We start from the raw sequence: 13,496 nt of genomic DNA on the forward strand, positions 1-13,496 counted from the left end.
ATGACTAGTAGTACTGATAGTATTTCTCCTAATACTAGTAATAATAATAATTCTATAGAAATGCTAATAGCATAGTAGGAAAAATGCTAATAGTATTTCTTTAACACTATTTTATGTGGACTCTGAATCCAAAATTTCAAAAAGGTGAAAAACTTTTAGCACATACTAATAAATTGGACTGTTGCTTTAATAGAAAGAAAATAAAAAATCAGCTGAAAATGCTAGAAATTAAGAGCAAAGCAAGGGGAAATAAAATGTCTGTTACTTACCATCAGACTTCTCATCTGCGTCCTTAAATGGGGCGGTGAAATTCCCAGCTGGCTGTTTGTGAAAGATGGTTTCAGCTTCATGACCCGAAAGGATACTAAATGAGTCGTTCCATGTCCATGAACAGTTTGTTTCAAAGTCACAATTTGCACCTATGGGAGATGCGAAAATAAATGCTGGACTGTAAATCCAGTAACACTGGCACAGTACAGATAGTAACACTAACATCAACATGGCGTTGTACGTATTTAGTAAATTATTCTTTCTTTAAACGTGTAGATGATAAGATGAGCCAAACTTAAATTGACATAAACTTAATCAACGGGTAATGACATTTGTTGTAATGGTAGTTGAGTAGTAAATATTGTTCGCAAAATTTGGATACATATATCACACAAGCTTACAAAAGTACGAAAGAGATAACTATTTTTAATCACTTCATAACAGTTAACAACTATTTGTCTCGTTCACTTCTGCTCATTATTTAGTCTGTTGAATTTTGGTTTTGTACCAAGTACTACAGTACGTATGTCTTGATAAAAGTTTTACACAGTGCGCGAGGTCATATATAATACAGTACGTACAGTAATTAGTTGTTGATTAATCTGCAATGACAGATACATAATATCTAAGAACTTCAGATAGTATTGTTCTTAAATGTTTTTCGTTTATAAATATGCATATCGGGGTGATATTACGCAATATAGTAATATTATTTGTTCTACTTTTGTGCGCTGTATAACTGAGCAAGATTGACATAATAGTTTCATAAGTTCATACCACATGAAAAAGAATAGTTTAGGTGTCAAAATGACGGTTGCCGTACTGAAATCTTCCACTGTTCAGATGTATGGCTTCGTATACCACGAACCAACATAAAGTGTACTTTCTTGGTCATTAATAATGATATAACTAACTTTTGTTTCATTGTTAAAATAAAAATAAATCTTAAAGAAGTTGTTTTTGGACCAGAGATGGAATATTAAGTAGGCGGGCAGCAGCAACCTGCTGATGTAAAACCACCTTGTCAGAGAAAATGGTTAGGAGAGAGGGTTAACACAATTTATATGCGTTTTCATTAGACCAAATGCATAGTTCTTTCATTTCCTTACAACTTATACAGATTACACTTCTTTGCTTTGTACTTGAAATAATAGAATGGAATAAAAACTTATAAGCATGAACAGCGTTTACAAGACACACGCCGCGTATGTGGGTAAGCGTTCAACGATGATCCACTTTTTTTTGTTTGTGTTCACACTGGTGTATATCTTAGATACATATAAACATCCATATGCACGCGCGGGCACGAGGAATTGCACGCGACTGTTCTTTTTTTTTCTCAAGAGCAATAAAACAAACTCTTAAGATTCTGTGATAAATTACCACTTCACGCGCGAATTACACACATACATATATCAGTCACACGTACACACACACACACACAAACACACACACGTACACAGTCACACATCCATACATACATCAATACACACGCTGTTGAGACAGTGTTAGAGAGAGAGAGATAGATAACGTAGGGATAACGTAACGTAAGGTAGCTATGTCCAGAAATCCAACCCTCGCGCTAGATGCAGATTTTCCAGGTCGCTCAGCTGCACACCCCTCGCTCGCTTCTGTTTCTAGGTTAGATTACATCCAGTACCATCACCACTACAAGCACACGGATCTCGTTGCTGCTAAAATCATTACTAGTACTCGTTCGTCCTGATACACTTCTCGTGGATCAACAATTTCGGCCGAACACGCTCATCTCATTTCAGTAATTCAATACTCATCTTCATGATAAAATACTTGAAAGGAAAAAAAATTACACCCGTTATTTTGCACGCAAAAAAACGGAAAGACTGGGTGACTATAAACCCCTTCACGCAAGATACAACCAACTGTCTTTTCTCGGTCTCTCTCCCTCGGTTGTTCTTCCTAGCCTTGATGTGTTGCCAAGATGCAAGCTGCAGAGGCGGACCCTAGCGGGAGGCTGTGGAACTAGAGGTCCAAACCGAACCAACTCCCCGTTTTCTTTTTTCTGGGTTTGGCGCGACGGTAATGCCTGCGTGATGGTGGGCAATGTTCCCATCATAATGAATAATTGTGATTCTAAAAAAATAAAAGGTAACAGAAACATTGAGAAAAATAAATACTAAAATATTTAAAAAAAAAAATGAGAAAATAATTATGCTGCAAAACAATCATATAACATTCATAACATTCATATTTTATTGAATATTAGACTATTAAAAGTAAAAACTTTCGACGATTACTTTAACTTATTAAAAGTGTATATTTATGAAGCCAGAAATTTAAAAATTGACTATACACTCTAAAAAATTTTCCTTAGAATATTTGACAAATGTATATGTTTAAAAAAGGTGTTCAAAAGGAAATTTACGAAATCGACTGTTTGATTTCTTTATTCGATTAAGGATCAGTGTTGACTTTTAACGTCGGCTTAAAGAATATCTTTCTAATGAAGGTCTTTAGTAAGTTTTTTTAAAAAAAAAAGAAAGAAAGAAAAAGGAAAAGAAAGAAAAAAAGTTGTTACACATGAAACTATTCCTGGCGTTATCATGCAGTCGTTCGTTTTTTTCTCTCTCTCTCTTTTTATTTCTTCTTGTTTTCTCTTCTATTCCCTTCTGATACATTATTTAAACATATACATTATACACAATCACTTAAGTAGGTGCATCATTTCATCTATAGTTAGTGAATCATAGGAATGTATTTTATGTTATATATAATCAAGATTGATATCTTTGTTTCTCCTTGTATAGTTTGACATGTCTTTAGCATTGTCTCTTGTTTGTTTTTGTGTTTATTTTATATGTAATAAGTTTCATTTTCATTTTTCATGTAAGTTTCATTTTTATTTTTCATGTTTTATTTTCTGTATTGTTCTGTATGTCGGTAACTCTTTACCATGCCTAACTGTGTATCATTTTTATTCTCGTCATAAAAAAAGAGTTCCGACTGTAAAAGAAAAGTGTAAATGGTTGAGTGGAAGAAAAGGTCATGCCTTAACTCCACCATTTTAAATAAGAAATAAATAAGAAATAAGAAATAAGATCATAATCTATATAATACTAGTAGTACCTAGAGGTAACCTATGTTTCGAATAGTACGTATCTTTCTATTTGTTACATTACTTTTTCTTTCCTTTAGTCGACCGCGGTGGCTCAGTGGTAAAGTGTTCACCTCTGGTGCATTGGGTCTTTGTTTCGATCCCAGCTTGCGGACAAACACTGTGTGTAGACTTTCTCGGGGTTCTCTCATTTCCTCTTACTTTCTTCACTCCACCATTTCATTCATTACTCATCATCACCGTTTCCTTTAGCCTAGCCTGCATAAGCGTGGAACGTAAAACTGAAAGATTTCATTTCATTTCATTTTTCCTTTGGTCGAACTTGAAAGAGCAAAAAGTACTGAACTAACGGAAGTACAATCATTTTTATTTATTTGAACGGTTTTAACAAAATAACTAATGATCAAACATAATTTGATGACTAAATTGATTTAATTTATGGTAAAATGATAAGCAATATTAATCATATACACAAAGGTGAATTTATGTTTGTTTGTCTGCTATACGGATCCACTTAGTTGAAGTATATCAAAAAGTTTCTGAACATACTTTGCACTTAAGTCGATCTAGGTTTTTATCATGTTACTTTATTTAAAATACGTGCAATAAGAGGAAAAGAGCATTCAAAAATATGCCAAAATACAGTATCTCAGGAGAGCCAGGACTAAATATAATAAGTTGATATGTGCCCAAATATTTCCAGAAATTTCACTCCAAAAAAGGGATGAAGGGGACACTTTCTACAATATTTTAATTTTCCATTTTGTATTCATAAAAGAGGAAAGTGAGGGAGACGGCTGGCAATTATAAAGTGAGTTTTTATAATATATCCCTTGATTTAACCTGAATTGTTATCATTACACTTTGATTGAAATGATTGCCCAACGGGAAAAGAGGGTTAAACTTTTTCATAAAAAATGACGGCTACACTTAGGGATGGTACCGAGACCGAGACGGACTTTTATATACCGAGACGAGACCGAGACCGAGACGGGCTTTTACATACCGAGACGAGACCAAGACTGAGACAGACCTCTATAAATCGAGACGAGACCGAGACGAAATCTTGCTCAGTCTCGAAAGTCTCGGTCTCGTCTCGAATAATTACAGCTATTTTGCGTTTACTCAAAATTTGTTTCGTTGCTTTGTGAGATAACACGGGAATGGTTGACTGATGTACAGTGGCGTATTTAGGGGTAGGTGTTTGGCTCAAACCCCTCCCGAAATAAATTTCTGATCATTTTGTTGCATTGCACGTACAACACAAATGTTTCTGACCCGTTCCTCAAGCTTCTCCCGAAACAAATATATAATCTTCTGCTGTTGTATATAATCTTCTCTCTCTCTCTCTCTCTCTCTCTCTCTATATATATATATATATATATATATATATATATTCTCTCTCTCTCTCTCTCTCTCTATATATATATATATATATATATATACACAAGGGCGGATCCAAGGGGGCTAAAGGGCTATAGCCCCCCTTAACGCTCAGATTTACACTGGATAAAATGGGCTTCAACTCTGCTTTAAAACTGGATAAATCGCCAAATCATGGTTTAGCCCCTCCCTAGATCATATCCTGGATCCACCACTGTATATATATTATAACAATAGTTTTTGGTGGTTTTAATTACAAGTCATAGTTCCATTATTTTAAGTAGTGTTGCTTAAATTGCTAAATATTATTTTAAATATAGTGCAAATAACGTAGCTAAACTGTAAAATATTTTAAAGTTACTCGTAATATGTTTTATGGTGCAAGAATGTTTTCAAAAGACGATTTTTACGTAGTCTTTATAATGTTAATGTTAATGTCAAAGTTTTGATTCCAGCAATACATGTAAAGACAAATTGTAACTAAAATTAAATGTAACTGATAACTTTTTAGTAACCCTAGTTGTTCACCTAAGCCTTAATCCTGATGTGCACAAAACCATGGTTAATTAAAAGTTCTAATTACACCCTAGTTACATTTCACTTGTTTTAGTTTGACCACCTCAAACTCGATCCATACCATATATCTATATGCAATTATTTAAGGACTTACAGTTAGGACACTTTTAGATATTATTAGGAAGAGGAAGAGAAACTGGTTGGGACATTGCCTAAGAAGAAATTGTATCATGAGGGACGTCCTAGAAGGTATGGTGGCGGAAAAGAGAGTGAGGGGACGAAGGAGACTAAAATTGATAGATGATATAAATACGGAAAGATCATACGCGAAGATGAAGAGGTTAGCGGAGGACCGTGGAGCATGGAAGCTTCTCAGCTGCGGCAAGTGACCTGCCAATAAAGACAGAATACCTATGATGATGATGATACAGTTTGGAAAAGTAGCGGATTTGAACTATCTTTAGGCCAAATATATTCAGTAGAAGTATTTGGCAACTAATGACTGTAACTCAGTAGCGTAGCCAGGATGTGTGTTTGGGGGGGGGGACAAGTCCTGTTATAGGTACACATAAAATATTAAAAACAAAAAATATATAAACATAAAAAAAATATAAAAGAAATTACAAACACCAAAGTACCAAAGTACATTGCCGGTCCTCTTTGGGGGGCCCGGCCCCTTTGCCCCCTTCCCTACGCCATGGTACTAATGAAATGATTTTTAACATGGACTGGAAAATGTGCTGGACATATTGCAAGAAATTATAATCGATGAACAAAAACAATTCTAGGCATGATACCATGAGATAGAAACTACTTAGAAAACGTCCTTGTACAAGATGGTTTAACGAAATCAAGAACAACTGGGGGAATAACCTGAAAAAGAATTACTCAAGATAAATAGTTGTAGTGAAGACTTGGAAGGATCTTGATCCAGCAGTGGGTTGATAATGGTTAATTATGATTATGGTCATGATTTTATTATATCTGGACCTCAGAGATAAACTAAACCAAGTCATAATTTCGGAATTTTACAGGAGAAGCGAAAAACCAGTTCCTTAAGTAAGATCTATAGTACTATTTTTCAAACTATACTAAGTAGTTACAAAATAATAGGATGCTTTTAGACTTACATTATTACACCACTAGAAAGAAATGTATTGTTAACTCAATTTCGACCAAAAAGTGACTTAGCATAGTTATTTCTAAAATCCATTATATATATATATATATATATATATATATATATATATATATATATATATATATATATATATATACCACTTTTACTTGGTAAGGTAGGGTAAAAACGGATCCAAAATTTAACGAAATTCGTACAGGGAAAAATATTTTTGATTCTTCATAAAACTAGAAAGTTAAGAATCACTTGTTTTGCCGGGACATAGAAAATAGATACATATAGCTCGAATTACCTATATACTTACATAATATGTATTTCCATGCTTCGCAAATAATTTTCAATTAATATAAAATCACAACATAATGAACGCACGATTAGTTTCCTCGAATAAAGACCACATGCACCGCTGAGAGCTCAGGAATAAGCTTAATCTATGTTATGGCACTGGATATATGCTTATGTAATACATTACGAGCTTATGAACTTGTATAAGGAACATAATGTACTTAAAGTGAGACGCGAACTTACGAAACATCGGACTTTGAATCTAACTTGTTTGGTGATCCAACCCGAGACCATAGATAGCAAAAATGAGAACCGTAGCTCCCACCACAAAGTTAAAGAAGTTCCGGTTTTAAAGTGTCAATTAAACATTGATATGTGAAACGATAATAAAGCATTTGGTCAATTTGAAACAAAATATAATGTAGTAATAATTTACTCTATTTGTTAAGATATGAACGTTATATACTGTTTTTAAAATGAAAGTCAAAGTAGAATGTATTGGATAATAACTGAGAAATTGTAAATTTCAATTTCGGCGCGTTTAAATACATTCGTGCTCCTATGTGTTGCGTTATCCGGTAGGAGGTATGGAACAATTTTGATTCAAAGGAAGGAAATAAACTACTGTATAGTCTGGAGTTAATTTAATAGAGTTTAATTGTATGGGCAGTACTGAGGCTATTTGAGACAAAGTCTATTGCTGAAAGTGAAATATGGCTTACTATTATTGCTTTATCCCAGGTATGTTATGCCCACTGATGATTGAAGCTGGAACACACACATGGAAAGCATTAGCGCTAGCAAATTAGCTACGAAGAGGTACATCATACCACAATTCTAAGTCAAGGCAAAAAATAAGAAGCGGAAACGACAGGCTGTATAATAATAATACTTTCACAATTTTAATTTCACACTATTTATTTCGAGACTTTCGAGACGAGACCCGAAACGAGACCGAGACTTGGCCTTCAAGACCGAGATCGAGACAAGCATCTGTTGACCGAGACGAGACCGAGACCGAGACGGCTATTCTTGACTCGAGACGAGATCGAGACCGAGACCGCTACTTATCAACCGAGACGAGACCGAGACTGTATAAAGTCTCGTCTCGTCTCGTCTCGATACCATCCCTAGCTACACTGCGTGAAATGAATTACTAAACATAGCATTTGAATCAATTTAGACTTATATAACTTGATTTCGACTCAAATTTGCATCCTAAGGAGAAGAGGAACGGGATTGAAATATATCTTTCAAGTATTTTTCAATAAGTTTATTGTTCCCGTCCGAAGAATAAGTATTTTAGTTAGTTACAAAGATTTCACATAGTTTTCTTACAGCATAAGATACTCATCGAACAGAAAACACCTTCTCTCATTTTTGTTTCGTTCTGTCTTATTTGTGACTACTCTACCTGTAGTTCCGCTTTAGCCCATGTACCTAACGTAGGGAACACTAATCACGGACTTCACATGTAGAGTATCCAAATTACTTTCTCAATACTATAAGGAAAAGAATATGATGAAGTCTGAGAAACAAAGAGTTTAAAGGAACAGGTTCAAAATTAAACTTCGGGGTATGAAGTGAGTAATTATGAGACTTCATTACTTAGATATTTACTTACACCTGTCCATTAAACTTCCCCGTTATTTGAATATTTTGTATTAAATTAATCTTCTTTACGTTGTGACAATAACTAACTAACTAACTAACTAACTCTATGGCATATGGAACCCGAAGGTTCAATGCCGCGTTCTCAAAAGCTTTCCTACTGATTTATATCCTTAGTCAATTGAATCCAGTTTCTACTTTGTATTCGTATTTCTGCGAGGTCCATCTTAATATTGTCTTCCCATCTGCGCCTAGGTCTTTCTAATGGTCGTTTTCTGATTGGTCTTCCAGTTAAGACTTTGAAAGCGTTCCTACTTTCTTCAATTCTGCCTACATGACCTTTCCACCTGAGCCTCCTACACTTGATGATCCTAATAATGTTTGGTAAACCGTACAAATTATGTAGTTCCTCGTTATGAAGTTTCCTCCATTTCCCATTCACGTTCCTATTGAGTCCGAATATTCGTTTCAGGATCTTGTTCTCAAATACTTTCAGTCTATGTTCTTCCCTCAACAACAGGCATGATTGCGACAATAACTGTCAATAATTCTCTTATGGATCAAATAATACTTATTCGAATACTTTGGTGGAATATATATTTTTCTTTCTATTATGAAAACATCGTTGTTCGTATATGTTACCTCCTCTTATTTAAATATTCGTTGCTCAAATTATTGTTCCAACAATTTTCTTCTCATTGTTTTAGATATTCGTTACTTGAACAATTTCTCTCCAACTATTTGAAGATTGATTAGTGGTTCAGTTGTTTGGATAATTTTCCTACGACTTCAATGTAGTTTTTTTTTTCGTACATTTGTTCAATTAATTTTGCTTCCATTATTTGAATATTTCTGATTCGAATTATTGGTTCGGAATATTTTCTTTCATTACTTGATTATCTGATATTCGAATAATTATTGAAATAAATGTCTTTCAGCATGGAAATATTCACTATTAGAATAATTTTCTCGCATTATATGTAAAAATTTGTTTTCGAATAGTTTTTCTCATATTCTTCATTGGTGAAGTATTTAACTTAATTAGTAATAATCAGGATTAGAATCATTTTATTCCCATTATTGGAAAATTTGTTATTTGAATAATTGTTTCGAATGATAATTTTTTCATTTTTTTAAAAAATATTCGTTATTATAATTATTACTAGTATTAAGTTTTCTTACATTGGAATATTCATAATTTGAATTAATGGAATAATATAAATCCTTCTGTACGAATATTCTCTATTTAAATAATTATTCCTTTTGTTTGAATACCTTCTGGAATATTTATCAGGGTTGATATGTTTAAAACAAGTGTTTAAAACATGATTAAATCGAGGGCTGTTATTTTATTCATTTTGTTTTAAACGTTTTAAATAAATTGTGTTAAACGTGATTTTTTTTCTATGCTGATTGGACATGTTTAAAACAATAAAATATCAGATTGAAAAAGCTAATTTAATTTTCTAACAAACAACCCATCTTCCGCAGGATTTGTGCATGGAGTAAATTACAGCAGAATTATATTCTTATTATAACAGCAATTACTGAACGAAATTCTGCCCATCAATGTACGTATAACTAAACTATAGTCTTGGGAAGTAACGTGTTACTTTTTAAGTAACGTTTCCTAGTAACGCATTACATTTTTCCAAAGTAATTGTAACGGTAACGCGTTACAAAATTTAAGTAACGTACTTAGTTTACGTTAGTTTTTTCGCGTTACATTACGGATGAGTAACTACAACATATGTACACAGTAAAAAATGAGGTGTTCAAAAACACAAAATGATTACCACTTTAGCGTGTTACTTCTGTGTCAATTCAACTTCAAGTTTTTTTTGCTAGCCGCAGCTAGCACCCACCCAAAGGGTTACGCCCTTTATTTGGGAGTTGACAGGAACTTTAGGTGTTGGGCTATTGTCGTCAGGCAAAGGAGATTTTATTAACTTTATTGTATCTTAACTTCATTATCATTAGAGGACATTATGGCCTTTAACCATAATCATCAGGTCTGGAAAAGGGAAATTACACTGGCGAACAATTCAACATGACAGTGGAGAGAGCAGAGCATCGGTGAAAATGAAAATGAAACTATGAGGTGCACTTGACATCACAACACAATACAGAGAAGAGGGTTAGATAGAGTTAGAGGGTTAGAGAGGTAATGAGTGTTATCTTCTGTCCAGGGGCTGCTCTGGACGCAATGGAGACGAGGGGAGCTCTGTTAAGGCGGTGTAGTCACTGTGCAACATGAGATGGAGTGATGAATGGTGGGAGGATGGCAATGAGAAAGTCTTCAAGAAGTTGAAGGTCGGGACTATTTGGTGGGAGAATGTAGTGGTACAGAGTAAAAGCAGAGAGTGGAGAAGGCCGGAGGATAGTTGAAGGTTTGCTCAGAATGGCTTCGGGTGCATAGCATCAAAGAGTAATGGATGGTGAGCCTGGAATCGCTTTGTAACGTACCTGAGTCTGAGGTCTTCTAGGTGATAGAAAATGTGTGGAAAAGATGTTCTGTCATATAAGTCCCGTGTAGGGCTTGGTAATTTAATTCGGAAGGCAAGGCGTAGGGCGTGGCGCTCAAGAATTGGGAGTCGTCGGTAGTATGCCTCGGGTGCGAAAAGCCAGGCTGTAAAGCCATAAGTCAAAACAGAGCGTAAAAGTGCCTTGTAGGTGTTAAGTAGTATTTTAGGTTTCAGTCCCCAGGTAGTCCTAGTTAGGCGTCGGAGGAAGTTCAGTCGGTTGGTCGCTTTTGGAGCAAAACTTCTGAGATGAGCAGACCATTTCAGATGTGAGTCGAAGATGATGCCCAGGTACGTGACTGTGGGACTAGCAGCAAGTGGTGTACCTGCAATCTGAATACTGAGGTTGGATGGATTGCGATGGACCCGACTGCGTTTGCCTGGTGATAGAAAGATAATGGCTTGAGTTATATTGGCATTAAGCTTGACTCGCCACGTGCCACACCACTGAAGGAAAGCATCGATGGCAGTTTGAAATATGTGGTTGATGTGTTGAATAGTATTCGCCGTTGCCAGAAAAGCCGTATCATTCGCATATTGAAAAAGACCGACATTTGGATGGAGAGTAGGAAAGTCAACTACATATAGTAAGTAAAGAAGCAGGGACAGAGCAGAGCTTTGAGGAACACCAAAATGGATAAATACAGGGTGAGAGAGAACATTATTAATGGAAACGCAGGTCAGGCGACTTGAAAGAAAATGGTAAATGAAGTGAATATAATAGATTGGCAGTTGGAAAGAAAATAGTTTATATAGAAGGCCAAGATGCCAAACTTTATCGAAAGCCTTTTTTAAATCGAAAAGGATAAGAAAGGAAGGCTTAAATTGATTAAACTGGGCAGTGATGTACGTTGTCAGGCGGAATAGTTGATCATTAACACTGTAATTTGGACGGAATCCCGCCTGATAAAAGGGAATTAGGTTGTAGTCAGCGAGATGTGTGTGTAGGCGAGAGACAAGTATCCGTTCGAGTATCTTGTTAAAAACAAGGGTGAGTTGAATTGGGCGATAGGAAGACTCAGATGAAGCTGTTTCTTTCGGTTTCAGGAACATAAAAGTTTAAGATGTTTTCCAATCGTTAGGGATGAAACCAGTATGGAGGATGAACGTGAAGATGAGAGACAGAAGATAATGGAGAATGTATGGCCCTTCTTTGATATGGCGATACGTAATAGAATCTAGTCCTGGAGCGGTGGTGCGTCTACGAGCGACGGTGATAGTAATTTCGGTGACGGTAACAGGAGCTGTCAATGGTGAATTGTCGGATAGAAGATGATCAACATGAGGTTGGAGTGATGGTGAGTTGAGATTGAGCCGGTCAGTAGGATGAGTGCGAGCTAAGAAGGCAGGTTCAAGAGGCGTGAAGACATCTTGAAGTTGGTCAACGAAGACATTGGCTTTGTTCACGTCAGCGTGTAATGGCGTATCATTGAGAATAAGTGTATATGAAGGGCGAGAGGTTTTATCAGTGAGCTGATGAAAGCGCTTCCAGTACTTGGTTGGATGTGTTGTATCAGAGAGGGTGTTACAGGTTTTCATTCAGCTTCTGGTCTTGTATGCCACGAGATAATTATGCACTGTCAACACCAAGACATCGCCTTCAGAGCATTTCAAAAATACCCCGTTACTGGCTGTGAGTACTGAAAACTGTTTTTTACTGTTTGGTATGAGTAAAGCTTTGCAAAATACATTTCGTATTTATGGTAAGTGACTAATAACATTCTATGTTTTCTGTAATCGGTCACAATAATATTGTTGTAAAGCTGTGAATCATCTGACAACAGTTACACAGATAGCAGTGCTTCCATCTATTTTTTTTTTGTTATTCTTGTGTCTTGGCACGTATGAACAGAAGATGGCAGAACTGTTGGTTACGTAACTGTTGTCTGACGATTCACAGGTTTACAACAATATTATTATGATCGATAACAGGAAAAATAGAATATTATTCGTTACTTGGCACAAGTGCCATATATTTCACAAAGCTTTGCTCATATTGAACGATAAATACCAATGCAAATTCTCTCAGGTAGTAACGAGTTATTTCTGATATGCTCAGAAGGCGATGTTCTTGGTACTGAATTAACACAAGTAACACGCTAAAGTGGTAGTCATTTTGTGTTTTTTCAACAACTCATTTTTACAGTGTATATATTCTTTTTAAACAAATGTTTCTTTCCTGTAAGTGAATTTCTCAAAATGAAACAATGGAGCATAAACTACGTGTGTCAGTGACGGACACACAGAGAAACAGATAAGATCTTAGTGCCATTTGCTGTTTTTGGAAGATGAGGACAGCCTCAGGGAAATCATGTGTACTGATTGCAAGCAATTTTGACAGCTCCAAATCAATACATTCATTGAGTGAACTACGAGTGCAATGGTACCGGTAGTCTATTTTTACTTTGATTGTTGTTGTTTTTATAAAGATGGAGAACGAAAATATTTACCGTTCAACATTCGGAAGATACTTTTCCTTAAAAGGTGAGAATGATTGTGGACAGAATTTAAAAGTAAAGTTTCTGAAGTGCTCCGGCGGGAAATACTTATCAACAGCTAGGGTGCCATAATTAACGATACACAGCAAGGAGTTAATATGAATAAACTGTGTTCTGATGAGCAGGCTACTTCATTACTAGAAAATAGTTTGCTGCTGGTATGTAATATTGGAGTTCTA

At 35.4% G+C, this 13,496-nt stretch overlaps 1 protein-coding gene across 1 annotated transcript in view; it reads right to left on the reverse strand.

Annotated features, from left to right (window-relative positions):
- Positions 1 to 13,496, reverse strand: part of Alk (Anaplastic lymphoma kinase) — a 1,262,077-nt gene that overhangs the window by 914,073 nt on the left and 334,508 nt on the right. Inside the window, exon 2 of the mRNA XM_081725826.1 lies at positions 270 to 419. The gene's annotated coding sequence lies outside the window, so the exon portion shown is untranslated. The remainder of the gene's footprint in view (positions 1 to 269; positions 420 to 13,496) is intronic.

The sequence above is a fragment of the Thermobia domestica genome, chromosome 9, assembly GCF_964235325.1.
Source record: "Thermobia domestica chromosome 9, izTheDome1.hap1.1, whole genome shotgun sequence".
In the NCBI taxonomy this organism is placed as follows: Eukaryota; Metazoa; Arthropoda; class Insecta; order Zygentoma; family Lepismatidae; genus Thermobia; species Thermobia domestica.